The following is a 15,150-nucleotide window of genomic DNA, read 5'->3' as shown; positions in this document are numbered from 1 at the left end:
ATGATTTATGCTTTGCATCTCCAGACATGTAACATCACGTCTAGTTTACAAGGGCACTTTTTGTTCCTTACCATAAAGGAGTGATTAATATTACTGTAACTAATGGGAAGGGTGGTATTTCTATTCACACAACAATGGACTCATAAAGTGAAAGTGTTCAGTCAGTTGCATTAATTATAACCCGTAAAGTAGTTATTTGCTATCTTTATCTGTATAATTGAGAACCTGTTATAAAATAATGGGTGGGTGGAGCGTTAGGACAATAGGAGTCTTTATGTCAAAACATCATTCCTTAGTGAGTTTCCATATAAATCAGAAGATGATTAGTCATTACGTGTTAGGTTGTTTCTCAGAGGTTATTTTCCGTGCATTAGGTTCGGTGGCAAACTCTTGAAGGATGTATCGATTTATTTTATTTGCTGGATTGGCTTTACTGATTAGATCAATACCAACAGGTGAGAGGTCTATTTAAATCTAAATATGTGTGTATAAGTGATATATTTTATTATGACTAAAGACATTGATGCTAAAAAGCATATGTGTGTGTGTGTATGTGTGTGTGTGTGTGTCTGTGTGTGTGTGTATTACTCATGTGTTTATAAATGTGCTTATAATATACTGCATATAAGTGAATTATCTAGGTCACAAAATATATCTGTGTATATATTTAGATTTGATTATTATTTTACTTACTATACTATACACTATACCTTTAGCACATAATAAAGCAAAATAAAAACAAAAACACATTTTAGAGTAGAATTGGACTTCATGGTAGAAACTGTATGGAGGTATGAATAATGTGACAGCAATATTGTCTCAACCAATCACAATCTGTTTCCCTGCAATTCCACTTGATGCTACAAAAATGACAGACTTCTCCTTTAATATTTGTAATAAAAAAGCTAGTGTAACTCACATAACTTTGGGGAGTGAATTAAACACAGGGAAACTGCTCTTTGCAAAAGTAGGTGAACTTTCACTCTGTTATGTAAGTTTATCTGTATAACTCTATACTCTACGTAAATATGCCTTAAAAGAAGTTTGTAATTACTGGTCATACAGACACTTTATTTGACTAATTACAATTGTGGGGTAACACTGCTGTTTTACTTGGTGAAAACAATCATACTAAAAATACATTTGAGTGTGTTAAAAGTTATGTTATAATGTTAATCTGTGTGTTTGCTCAGTGGCTGGTATGAGGCACTTGTTTCACACTGCAGAAAGCTAGATCGATATTACAATATCATATTAATAAAAGCTGGATGACTTGCGAAATGTCATACAATTTTTTGTTCCCCAATATGTTTATTGTCCTTTTCTTGTTTAATAACCACAGAATAAGTACACAAGCATACACCATTTCACATATGCACAATCAATGTACACTTCTTAAATAAATAATTGCATAAAAAAGTAAATAATAATAAATAAATTAAAGAAAAAAATATATATAGAAAAAATAAATAGATAAACAAATAAAATAATAAATAAGTAAATAAATAAAATATTAAGTAAATAAAATAAATACATTTGTTACACGTTTACAATGTCTTTTCCGGTAAGGTCTACATTTCCACTTTACATGATATTTATGTATGGCTTCATAGCTGATCAAAGTCTTTCCACTTGCCCATTGCAATATAAGTTAGCCTTTCCAGTCCGATACAGTTCGAAATCTCCTTTATCCACACTTTCATGGATGGAGCATCCATACTCTTCCAGCATGATGGAATACCTCTGCTGGCTAGTTTAATCTGTTTTGATGTTTGTATAAAGTCCATTGGATATATTGCAAGAATACAAAGTTTTACATTCAAAGGAATTTGAATGTTAAACATGTCTGACATACATTTTAGCCGGTTATATTAATAGCCGGTGTGATTGAGGCTGAGGGAAGGAGGAACTGTAGTGGTGGAGAGACTGAGCGCAGCGGAAGGCCTGTAGTGTAAGATGAGTGACGACTGACCAGGGCGAAGCCGGTGGGATGAGGGAACCCGGTTGAGCCGCAAGGCGGAGGGGCTCTGGTGGAACCAAGGGTGTGAGGAGCCAAGACAAAGCTGAAAGGTCGACGGGCCTAGGTGAAATGAATGGATCATAGGCCGGAGGCAGAGCCTAAGGATCCTCTCTCTCAGGCGAGGCTGGTGGTAGCATGACTTGAGGCTTCACATCACAGAAAGGCATCCTCGGTGGAGATGAAGGGCTGCAGGCATCCAGCAGAGGCGGGGATGGAGGACTGGCTGAGCTTTGCTGCTTGATGGGATAAGTGACGGTAATTCACAGTCCCTACAGGTCAATGAAACAATTTCAATGCTGTCTTGAAACTGCAATGATGAAGAACAAACAGATAGTTCAGGGTGGGATAGGAAGGGAGGCAGTTCCTCCGTGTCCAGATCTCAGCCTGTCCTCTGTGTCCAAAACCACCTGTATACCCTTTGTTGCTGCTGTCGCTGGCTCAGACCCCTTGTCAGACTCACCCTGGAGCTCTGGCTCTAGGGCAATGGTCAGCACTGTCCCTTCCTCTTCAGGCTCTGGCCCACTCATCGTGGCAGGCAGTCACTCTCCGTCTGCGGGGGGCTCGAGCGAATTCTCCACGGTCGAGGGTGGTGGTGGGTTGGGCTCTGGGTCTGGCTGTGTCCTGGATCGGGGACAGACGCTCTCCAGACACCTGATGATGGCCCCCCACCAGTCAAGTCCTGAGGTGTCTGGAAGGTCTACAGGTTGGTGGTAGTTTGCCCCGATCCAGAACAGCGATTTGATGGTTTCGTTGTTGTAGGGGCAGGTGTCCAAGTTCAAGTCCATTTGGGCAATTGTTATTATCAGCAGAATAATTAATCTTTTGGTCCAGTCTTACATCAGAAAGTGTTGCTCAAACAGATGAGGGGGAAGAATAAAGTTCCAACATGAGTATTTAATAGTAATCCACAGCATCACAAAGAACAAAAGGAAGTTGCATACACGTTGATCACAAACGAAACCGGACACTAAACACTAGTGATGTTTGGTTCTTGAACGAATCGTTCTTTTGAGCCGGTTCTCAGCAAGTAACCGGTCGAGCCGGTTCATTTATCGAGCTGAATCGAACTTACTCCCTGGTTGATGACATAAGACGCAAAAGCTGAAGCAGCATGTCTGACTAAAAAAGAACCGAATGAGCTGGTTCAAACATCTGTCGAAGTTTGCAGAGGATTATGAAGACTCAAAATTAACCGAACAAGCCTGGTTCAACCAGAGGATTACAGAGGATTCTGATGATTGAGTTGGCGACGCAAGTCTTATTTATGACTACTGTTATTAAATAACATTTTATTAACCCTTGTATGGCCTGTGTCATTGCATCACCTATCAATGATGTCAGATCCTCGATTTTTCTTCTGTAGAAACCCCAAAGATGCTTTAATATATTATGTGTTTTAATAGACTGGTCAGCAACAGTTTGATTAAGTTTATAGCCAGAAAAATTATCATTGTTATATAGCTCAAAATGGTTAGTCTTATTGTTTGAATCTCTTGTTTTCTTGACTTCTGGCGAGAAACATGTTTGTACCCAAAAAAGGAAATCAGACAACACTATTTTGTAGGGCTGGCCCCTAATAATCGACTAAACGTTAGTTGACGGGAAGAGGCTTAGTTGAACAAGAATGTATTAGTCGCAGAAAACAAAACTCCAGAGGAAGTGGCAAAGTCACACTGTCACGCCGTGGATCACTTGCATTTTTTTAAAACTTAAAATACAAATTTTTGGTCATACAGATAATGTTACAAATATTTAGTTTTTTGTTTGTAAGTTACACTCTAAAAAAAAAGGTTCTATATGGCACCAAAAATGGTTCTTGGCTCGTAATCATAGGGGAACCTTTTTTAGTGCTATATAGCACCAATTTTGGTGCCTCAGTGGTTCTTCAGTGGTTCTTCACCGGTTCTTTGACTAAGGTGCTATATAGCACCTCTGAAGAACTGCTGAAGAACTACTGAAGCACCAAAATTGGTGTATATTTAAATCTCTCGCCAGAAAGGTTTTTGCAAGTTTTAAACCTTCTCCAGTCTTCGGGGTCTTTTCTGACCCCAAAGGACGTTTGCTCAAATAAAAAGAAAAGTCCACAGTGTATTGATTTGATGAGTCTGCAAGGGCAAACAACTTGAAGCCCCACCTGGTTGTCTTGGCTTTCATGTACTTTGTCATACCTGTGTTTGCTTTACATGTCACCAATCTTTCATCTACAGCCAAGTTTCTTTTATGATGATAGATGGCTTTACAAGCATGATGGATAGTTTCTATGAGGGGTTTGACCCTGAAAAGATGGTCATGTACAGCTGTTTCTGTCATTTTCCTTATCAGCGTTGGGGTGAAAGGCAAAGACCCTAGCAACCAACCAGGATACCAGGATACCTAGCAACTGTGTAGTAACACCATAGCAACCACCAATAACTCCCTAGAAACTGCCTAGAAACACCCTAGCAACCGAGTGCCGAGTTTTGCCACTGCAAGATTTTCTTCAGGAAATGTACATTCTAGTTTATTGTTACTACTGTAAATCTATATAAAATGATTATGGGATCTCCTTCAATGCTTTCAGAATCTTTACTTTTTAAAATATTTTTGTTTCTGTTTTTTTAAATATACAAACAAATGTATTTTTTCTGCAATATTGGAGTAGTGAAAATATTTTTTCTTATTTTAGCCCCTTTGTGCAATTTAAATTAGTGGAGCATCACGTTACACCAGTGTGAAGAATGCACAATGAAACATGACAGTCAAGGTAAAACTTTAATGGTGACTGCAGCCAATACAACAGGCAACAACACAGAGATCCTCACTCCACTGATGCTAGCATGCCCACATCCTACACTGGGACCCAGAGTCACATTGGCCTGGAAATTCCAAAGAACCCTAAATATTTGTTTAAATTAAATTTCTTAGATATGATTACCACCTTAAATGAAACATTTAGAGCTGGAAGTTACTCCCCAATTGGCTGTGTGATTGTAGTAAAGATTAATGTAATCTCATTTGAATGGAACTACAAGACACCTCACATAGCAAAACCCATTTACAAAAACACTAGATGTGCCTCAGCCTTCCCATTTTTAAACATTATAACTTGACAATAAATGCAAGGGCTCTCACTTACTGGCAAAGGGGTATTATAGATGACATGTCACTTAAGACTTTTCCATTATCCATTCACGCAGAGGTGTTCCATCTATCAGCTGCGTGTAGCATTATGCATTTTGTATCAGCAGATGGCAGCCTTGTCCCTTACTTTCACCATGGACTCTGTTATTCCCAGAATCCTTTTCCCAGATCTCTCTGCTCATCATTATCTCTATATAGAGGATCATTTTGCATATTTTTTGCACCACAATCAGGCTCTAATTGTGGGCCAAAAGAGTAATACTTCTTAACTGGAAATCTTCACAAGCCTCTTGTTTTAAAATATGGTTAAATTAGATAATGCATATTATTCCAATGGAATATCTATGTTTTAATTGTAAAAATCTAGTAATCTGTACTATTCACATACTATTTCTTGATTACTCATAAAACCCAAGTTAAGATTAATTGTTTGGTTTGAGTGCCATTTGGTCAAGCAAAAAAAAAAAAAAAAAACCTCACCATTATGGTGATTAGTGTCTACTTTGGTTGGGCACTTGAAACATTCATATTATTATAACTGTCTTTCTATCGATGCAGTGATGCAACAAGAAATCACAGTTATTTGGTTTCAAAGGAAGAGAAGTAATAAATAGGTTGCTTTTATCTTTTTTGATTTAGTCAGAAATTAAGGTCATCTTTTAAAATTAACCTATGTAAGATTTCCCTTTATGTCATAAAATGATTGTTTAAAATTGTATTGCTAACACTTACGTCATAAACACCTGTGAAACTTTTAATTGGGTTGATATAATCCCTCTATATTTGTAACAATATCTTGCAGTTGACCATGCTTGAGTCACACAGACTTCAACATTCAGCATCAAAACACAGCAATGGTAACAACAATGGTAGCTATACTACACTGTAAAAAAAAAAAAATCGTAAAAAGAAGGTAAATGACTGGCAGCTACGGCTGCCAAACAAAAACCATAAAATTAAGGTAAAATATCTTAATTCAAATAAAGTGCAAAAACAATAATTTTACATTAAAAGTTTTAGTGAAAAACAGTTATTTTACAGATTTTTTCCTTGTTTAAATTAAGATATTTTACTTTAATTTTACGGGTTTTTTTTGGCAGCCGTAGCTGCCAGTCATTTACCATTTTTTATACAGTTTTAAACTGTTATTTTACTGATTTTTCCATGTATAAATTAAGATATTTTACTTTAATTTTAAGTTTTTTGTTTGGCAGCCGTAGCTGCCAGTCATTTACCATTTTTTAACAGTGTAAAACTTATTTTACTGATTTTTCCTAGATTGTGATCAAACACCTTCAATAAAGTGACAGTACTAAAAATTCTGCAGAAAAACAGTTATTTTACAGATTATTACATGTCACTGGCCTCACTGTTTGAATTGATCCAGCTATCCAGCCGCTAAACACTTCCACAATAAACTCCACGGAGGTGCAATTTATGAAGTTTAATCATGAATAGTGTGAAACTACAAAGAAGAGAAAATAAACATATACATTTCACAAAATAGATAAATCATCACACAAGGCAAAGAACCAACAACAATACAGTATATCAAAAGCATAGACTCATACTTTACAAACTTGAGTAGAAAAGATAAACATGCTGAATTAAATGCTATATTACAAAGGTTACCAACACAGCAATAAAGTAATCATAATGTTCACTAGACAAATCAAACAAAGTAACTTACAGATATTGCATTTCGAAGGACTTTGATAAGCATGATGAAGCTGGATGTCTGCAACCACATGGAGCACCTTGCACAACTCAAGCACTCAAGAAATATGGCATACTTCCTCTTTTAAACAGGAAACCATAGGAAAACTCAGAAATAAGTATCAAAATAAAAGTCCTTGTATAAACCAAAGTCCAGCACACTCCCCGTCTGGGGTATGTAAAGACCCCATCTTAACTATAATATTTTAGGGGGAGTAAAGTAGAACCACTTCTGATATAGGGCGAATAAAGGTTTTCTGCATGCCTTCTCTGATAAATTTCAGCTCTACTTTTCGCACAAGACTATCTTTGCTTGGTAGTGTTTTTGCAATGATGGCCATAGGCCACTGATTTCTCTTGGCTTGGCCATCTTTCATAAACACAATGTCGCCTTCCTTGAGGCAAGGCTTCTTGTCTTGCCATTTCTGCCTACTCTGTAGAGTGGCAAGATACTCACGGCGCCATCTTGTCCAAAATGTTTCTGCAAGATTTTGCACTCTTTTCCACTCAGCCTTAAAAAGACCTTCATCGGTAAACTCGCCAAGTGGCGGAGGAATTGAACAGGTTTTCTAGGTCAGCAGAATAGCAGGGGTGAGTATCAAAGGAACTTCAGGATCCGAAGATACTGGCACGAGAGGGCGTTCATTAATGATAAAAGACACTTCAGCCATGAGGGTTACAAGAACGTCGTGTGTGAGATGCAGGGACTTTCTTTCAAGCAACATACAGTCAAGAATACGTCGGGCTAAACCCACCATCCTTTCCCAAGCACCTCCCATATGTGATGCATGGGGAGGGTTGAATACCCATGTACAAGCATGTTCTTGTAGATACTTCTGAAGACCAGAGCCTGTAGTTTCTTTATTCATCTTGAGCTCCTGCACTGCTCCAAGAAAATTTGTGCCACAATCAGAGCGTATCTGCTTAGCAGGTCCCCTTATTGCAAAAAAACGTCGTAGAGCATTAATGAATCCGCTTGAGCTCAATGTCTCTACCACTTCAATGTGCACTGCTCTTGTGCACATACATGAGAAAATGACTGCCCATCTTTTGGAATTGGAGCAGCCTCCTCTGGTGCGGCGAGAAACAACCTGCCATGGCCCAAATACATCGACTCCTACATATGTGAAGGGTGGAGCCACTTGGAGTCTTTCTGCAGGCAAGTCTGCCATCTGCTGGAGCTCTGTAGGACGACGAAGCTTTCTACATGTCACACACTTGTTAAGTAGACTTCCAATGCATCTTTTGGCACTCATCAGCCAATACCCTGCTGCTCGTATTGCTCCCTCAGTAAAATGCCTTCCTTGATGCTTGACTGCTTGATGGTAGTGTCGAACAAGCAAGGTAGCTACGTGATGTTTCCCAGGAACGATCACAGGATTGCACTCTTCCTTCTCAAGACCTGCCTGAGTAATACAGCCTCCAACACGCAGAAGACCTTTATCATCCAGAACAGGACGAAGTTTCTGTATACTACTTTTAGGTGAGAGATTGCTTCCTGCTTTTATATCACTTAGCTCTTCGGGATAGGCTACATTTTGAACGCTCTTTAGGATCACAATCCTGGCTTTTTCCAATTCCTCATTTGTGGGACTGTTGCTACAGAGATGCCATCCACTACATCTTGGCTCTTTTGATAAATGGGAGAATGACTGGGAAATGTGGCTTAAATGAGCGATCGCTCTGATTAACTTACTCAAGCTGGAGAAGCGTTCAAAACGCTCAGGAGTCAGGAACTGATTAGGCACTGCAGTTAGACATGAAATCACTTGTGGTCGGATTTCTGGATCCAGTTCAAGATCAACAAGGTCATGGTTCTCTTGAAGCAAGGCCTTTAAGGGTGGAGAGTTCAAAAGGAAGTCTGGCCCTGTAAGCCAATTTGTGCTACTGAGATAGTCAGCTGATACAGATCTTGACCCATGATCTGCAGGATTGACATCGGAGGGAACATAGTTCCATTGACTAGGGGTAGATGACTGAAGAATTCTTTGGATTCTGTTGTTCACATACACATAAAAGCGTTTTGTTCGATTATGAATATATCCAAGAACAACTTTACTGTCGGTGTAGAACTGGATACTGTTGAACTGCAAGCCTATTTCTTCTACAACCATGTCTGCGATCTCAACTGCTAGAACTGCTGCACAGAGCTCTAATCTTGGAACAGTCAGATCTGGCCGTGGTGCCAACTTTGTCTTTCCAAACACGAAACCAGTATCTGTTTGGCCATTTTGAGATGTGGATCGCAGATAAGCTACAGCGGCAACAGCTTTCATGGATGCATCTGCAAATATACACAATTCTCTTGTCTGAACCTCTGAAGTAGGAAAAGATGAGTAAGTACGTGGTATCTTTAGATCTTGCAGGGTTTGTAAGGAATTCCTCCATCTGATCCATTCGGGTTTTATGTCATCTGGTAATGGAGAATCCCAGTCTTCGGCCTGCATTGAGAGTTCCCGCAGCAACAGCCTGCCTTTGATGGTAACAGGAGCAATGAAACCACATGGATCATATAAGCTGTTTACGGTTGACAGTACACCTCGCCGGGTGAATGGCTTCTTATCATCAATAGCTTGGAAAGTAAATGTGTCTGATGCCAAGTTCCATGACACTCCTAGACTACGCTGGACTGGGGTATCTTCAAAGAAGAGGTCAACATCTTTGAAATCCACAGCCCGATCTTCAGGGTGAAATGCCTCAATTACTGCAGGTCGATTAGAGATTACTTTATGTAGCCTAAGGTTTGCTACCGCAAGCATGTCTTGAGTTTGCTTTAGAACACTAATGGCTGCTGTTTCAGTGGGGAAGGATTTCAGAGCATCATCAACATAGAAATCGTGCTCAACCAATTCTTTCACTTCACTGTTGAAGTTCTTTTCTTCCTCTTTGGCTGCTCTATGCAAACCATATATGGCAACAGCAGGAGAAGGACGATTGCCAAACACATGAACACACATTCTGTACTCCACTATTTCTTTACCTGGGTCATTGTCATGATACCAGAGAAAGCGCAGAAAATCTCTGTGATCTTTTCTGACTAAAAAACAGTGGAACATATGCTGAATGTCAGCGGCAATCGCAACCGGCTCCCTTCGAAATCTTAGCAACACTCCCAGGAGGTTATTGTTAAGATCTGGCCCCTTAAGTAGGACATCATTCAAGGAGACTCCATCATAAGGTGCACTGGAGTCGAAGACCACACGGATCTTGTTTGGCTTCTTCGGGTGATAAACACCAAACAAAGGGAGATACCAGCACTCTTGGTCTTTCTTGAGTGGGGGAGCAATTTCTGCATGTCCGTTAACAAACATGTTCGTCATAAACTCAAGAAAATGAGCTTTCATCTGAGGACGTTTGTCCAAAGTATGACGAAGTGAGGAAAGACGGTTGTAAGCATACCCTCTGTTATTTGGAAGCCTTCTTCTAGGAACTTGAAACGGCAAAGGAGCCACCCAGCCATTGGATTCATCTTGGTAGAACTCTTTGTCCATTATGCTTAGAAACCTGGCATCATCCACTGACAGTGCAAGCTTGTGATCTCTTGATGTATGAACAAAGATTGATTGGCCTAGCTTCTCGCTTGCACATGTTGCTAAAGCACTTACACCTTTTGCTGTGAGATGATCTCGCAACTGAAGCTTGGCGCCATACTGCTCTTTTACATGGAACTGACTTTCACAGGGCCAGAAACAGCTGGGGCGACCACTTTCGAGTATGGAGGTCTTAAAAACATCTACACGAGCAGGTCGATGAGCACCTCCCAGACACACATCTCCAATAACTACCCATCCTAAATCTAACCTTTGAGCAAATGGAGCGTTGTGTGGACCCTTAATCTGTTGACGGACCTTGTGGACCCTAATGAGGTCCCTGCCAAGTAGAAGGAGAATATTAGCATCTGGGTCTAGGGCTGGTATTTCCTCAGCAACATCCCTGAGGTGACTGAAATGACACGCTGCATCTGGAGTAGGAATTTCAGAACGAATGTTAGGAATCTGATTGCACTCTAGCAGTGTAGGAAGATGAAGGCTTACACTCTTATCCAATGACTCCACAATGTAGCCACTTGCTCTCCTTCCTGTGGTCTCTTTTAGTCCAGCACATGTCTTGAGTGAATATGGAAAAGAAGATCCTTTGATTTGAAAGTCTTCAAAGAATTCTGTTCTTGCCAATAAGCGATTGCTCTGATCATCCAGAATTGCATACATTCTTCTGGATTCTACCTTATTACCCACAGGATAGACGTTAACCAAACAAATCTTGGAACATGCTCTGGCACTCACTCCAGCTCCACACACTTCAGTACACTTTGATGTTACCTCTTGATCGAATAATTCTCTTTCCTCCCCGCCATCTTCTAAGACAGGAGAGATGGTTTTCCTCCAAGGTGCTGGACCTGGATGTAGAGCTGACACATGATGATCACTATCACATTCAGTGCAATGGATTTGAGCTTTGCAGTTTTTTGCCATATGATCTATAGAGGAGCAGCACCTGAAGCATACTGAATGTTCCTTTAGAAACGGTTTGCGATCTTCAAGACTTTTTGCTCTGAAGCCTCTGCATCTTTTTAGTGGATGAGGCTTGTCATGGATGAGACAGTATCGCTGAGGGTCAACAGTCCTTATCCTGTCCGTAGCATCTCTTGTCTCAAACATGTTAACTTGGGTTTTATGCACAGCTATAGAAGCTTGCCTGAATTTATCTGATCTTTCCCTTTTTTCTTGTGGTGCTGAATGAAAAATGGTAAAGCTGGGGTCTGTTCTTGTTCTTGCTTCTGAACGAATAAAGTCGGCAAACACAGAAAATGGTGGGAAGGCCACAAGATGCTCTCTCTTGTACTTTGATCCGTACGATATCCATTTTTCTTGGATATTATAAGGAAGTTTTCCTACAATCGGGCTCAATCCATGAGCGGTGTCAAGGTAGGACAACCCAGGAAGATACCCATCTAGCTTGGCTGCCTCTAACTCTGCAAGCAGATCTCCAAGATCACGCAGCCTATACAGATCTTTACCTGATATTTTAGGGAAGTTTTCCAATTTAGAGAAGAGAGCTCTTTCAATTGCCTCTGATGAGCCATACATTTCCTCTAACCTCTCCCAAGCCATTTGTAAACCATTAAAAGGGTGCCTAATATTCACTGATTTTATTCTTCGTACCTGTTCAGATGATTCTCTTCCGAGATATTTGATGAGCAAATCTATCTCTTCCTCTGGCTTAAGGTCAAGGTCTGCAATGGTACTTTTAAAAGATGATCGCCAAGCCCAGTAGTTTATAGGTCTATCATCAAAAGAATTCAATCCAGAAGTTACCAACTGACTGCGTGCAAGGTATTTGGCCAGGCTGTAAGTGTCTGACATGTGCTCAGGACTGCTTTGTGCATTGCAGCTAGTAGCTTGATATCTTACATAGTCTGCAGTGCGTTGGAGACTGATCTCTTTGGAAACCTCTGATGCTGATACATGGTCTACTTCTGTGAAGGCTGCTGCTAGAATTTCTGCTTCCGCTATAGCCGCATCTTTTTCTTTCTCTTCCTGCAGTGCCTCTAGAGTTGCTTGAAGTCGGGCTTGTTCCACTTTAAGCTCAATTTCTTTCTTTGCATGAGCCGCTCTTGCCTTGGCTGCCTCTGCCCTTGCACGAGCTTTCGTGATGGCTAAACTAGCCGTAGAACTTATTGATGAGGTAAAGGATTGAGAATTTGAGCAAGCATCATCACTTTCTTTGTGCATGCGATGGCGCAGTGATGATTTAGATTCTCTTGAAGACATGATCTTTGTGCAGGCTTACAGGCAGAGGTATTACTTTATCCCTCTGATAGATGCAGTTGTTAGACAGACATCCCATTCATCTTTCCAATTTGCTGCTTATCTTTTCACTGTCACTGGCCTCACTGTTTGAATTGATCCAGCTATCCAGCCGCTAAACACTTCCACAATAAACTCCACGGAGGTGCAATTTATGAAGTTTAATCATGAATAGTGTGAAACTACAAAGAAGAGAAAATACACATATCAATTTCACAAAATAGATAAATCATCACACAAGGCAAAGAACCAACAACAATACAGTATATCAAAAGCATAGACTCATACTTTACAAACTTGAGTAGAAAAGATAAACATGCTGAATTAAATGCTATATTACAAAGGTTACCAACACAGCAATAAAGTAATCATAATGTTCACTAGACAAATCAAACAAAGTAACTTACAGATATTGCATTTCGAAGGACTTATAAGCATGATGAAGCTGGATGTCTGCAACCACATGGAGCACCTTGCACAACTCAAGCACTCAAGAAATATGGCATACTTCCCTTTTTTAAACAGGAAACCATAGGAAAACTCAGAAATAAGTATCAAAATGTAACAGTAATGATTCAATCAGTCATGTGGCAGGATAGACCAAAGTCTGAACACCTCACAGCCCTCGTTACTTGTCTAATCAAATCATACTTAAACAAAGGGCCTGTGTGTCACGCTGATTAGATCCGAACCACATCATGTGGCCACAAGAGATTGGAGCGTTGAACTCTTTGGGCGTCAGCCTTCCCCTCTATAAAAACTAGAACAGACCATCAGCTCTTTGCATTCTCGCCACCACAAGGAACGGACCTCTTGGCATTTAGCCATGGAGGGGAAGACCATCCCTGGTCTTCCCAACCCTGAGAGAAGGCCTCCCCGCACGGAGAGAGAAACCGGCAGACTTCTGGAGTGACTTTCCTAAACTTCAAAGAAGTTCACCTGGGACTCACAAATCCTTAGCGAACTTCCCCGACGATTCGAACTCAGACACTTACACGAGAAGCCGTAGTAATGCAAGTATTCTATTTCACAATCAAACTGCTTGAAAAAGGTTGTCTGAATTATGAATTTATATGAATTTCTTGTGGGCTCTTGCGAAAAGACTGAAGCTGTCTCTCTCTGTCTGTCTCTCTCTCTCTCTGTCTGTCTGTCTCTCTCTCTCTCTCTCTCTCTCTCTCTCTCTTGTTAATTCTTCTTCCCTTTTTATTATTCGTTAAGTTTCATGTTTCCTTGTTTGTACCATATTGTTTGTTTTCTCCTACATATATATGCATATTTCCCCGTATGAATCGTAGCTTTGTAAACTGTAGTTGTTTTATTAAAACCCAATAATTGCATTACATTGAATCCGTATTGTTTTGCTCACAAATCTCGAAGTCACTGAAGCGGAAGATCTAAGCTACCCATTTAAGCTTGATTTTCATGTAGTACTACTTCAGTAGTGCAGATCGTACAAACATAAGAGATATTATTTGTCCTGATCAAACAGATCAATGTTTCTTAAGGTTTGTAAGATTGATAATTGATGAAGAAATCAATTGGGATAAAGGTTACTTTTAAATGATTAAAGGTTCCGTTATACGTAAATTTTGTCTGTACAACAAGCAAATAATATTCATAGACTCATGAATATTAATACCATTTGAGTTAATTATTCCCCAAAACTCATTGTTGCTACAAAAATAAAAGTCCTTGTATAAACCAAAGTTTAAAGTCCAGCACATTACAATAAAAAAACATTCAATAAAGTAAATTTACAGTTTTATTTTGGAAGACAAAATACAGTCTGTAAACAATACAATACATATCAAATACAGATAACAGTGGAACAGTTTCATCAAATTCTTAAAGTTGAATAAAATTTCATACTGAAAAAAAAAAGTACAAAACTGATACATTTACAAGATTGTCATGGATTCACTATTGATTCTAAAACTTGTATTATTCAGATGTAAATTTATGTAAACAAATTCTTCAGAGCCCCCAGGAGGAATTGAAAAACTAAAAATTGCATTTCTCTTGTAAGTTAGGGTTACTAATATCATGATGAGGTCATGATTTCACCTTAATAACAAAATAACAAATTGTGCCATTTACTGTTTTGTATTTACTTTGTATTTTCCAAATAAGTTTTATGTTCCTTTCCTCTATATTCAACTGACCCCCGAGGGCTCCATATAGCTCTGATAATATATGTGGACAAACATTTACCTTTTAATTCAGAATCTAAGCTATATAGTGTAATAAGAAATATAAATCAAAACATACAACAGGTCCATGATTCTGCACCAGAAGGGACAGACACAGCAGATAATGAGCAATCCTCTTCCAAATCTCCAATAATCAGCTGGATCTGTAAAAGAAAGAAAGAAAAAGACATTGATTCACTGAAAAGTCCTTAAAAAGGGAGGATTTTGTTTTTGTACCTTTCCTTTAAACAACATTTGACATTGAGACATTCTGGCTATATAACACAGAGTCCGCTCA

Source organism: Gobio gobio (assembly GCF_949357685.1).
Source record: "Gobio gobio genome assembly, chromosome: 24".
NCBI lineage: Eukaryota > Metazoa > Chordata > Actinopteri > Cypriniformes > Gobionidae > Gobio > Gobio gobio.
This window is presented reverse-complemented; position numbering follows the sequence as displayed.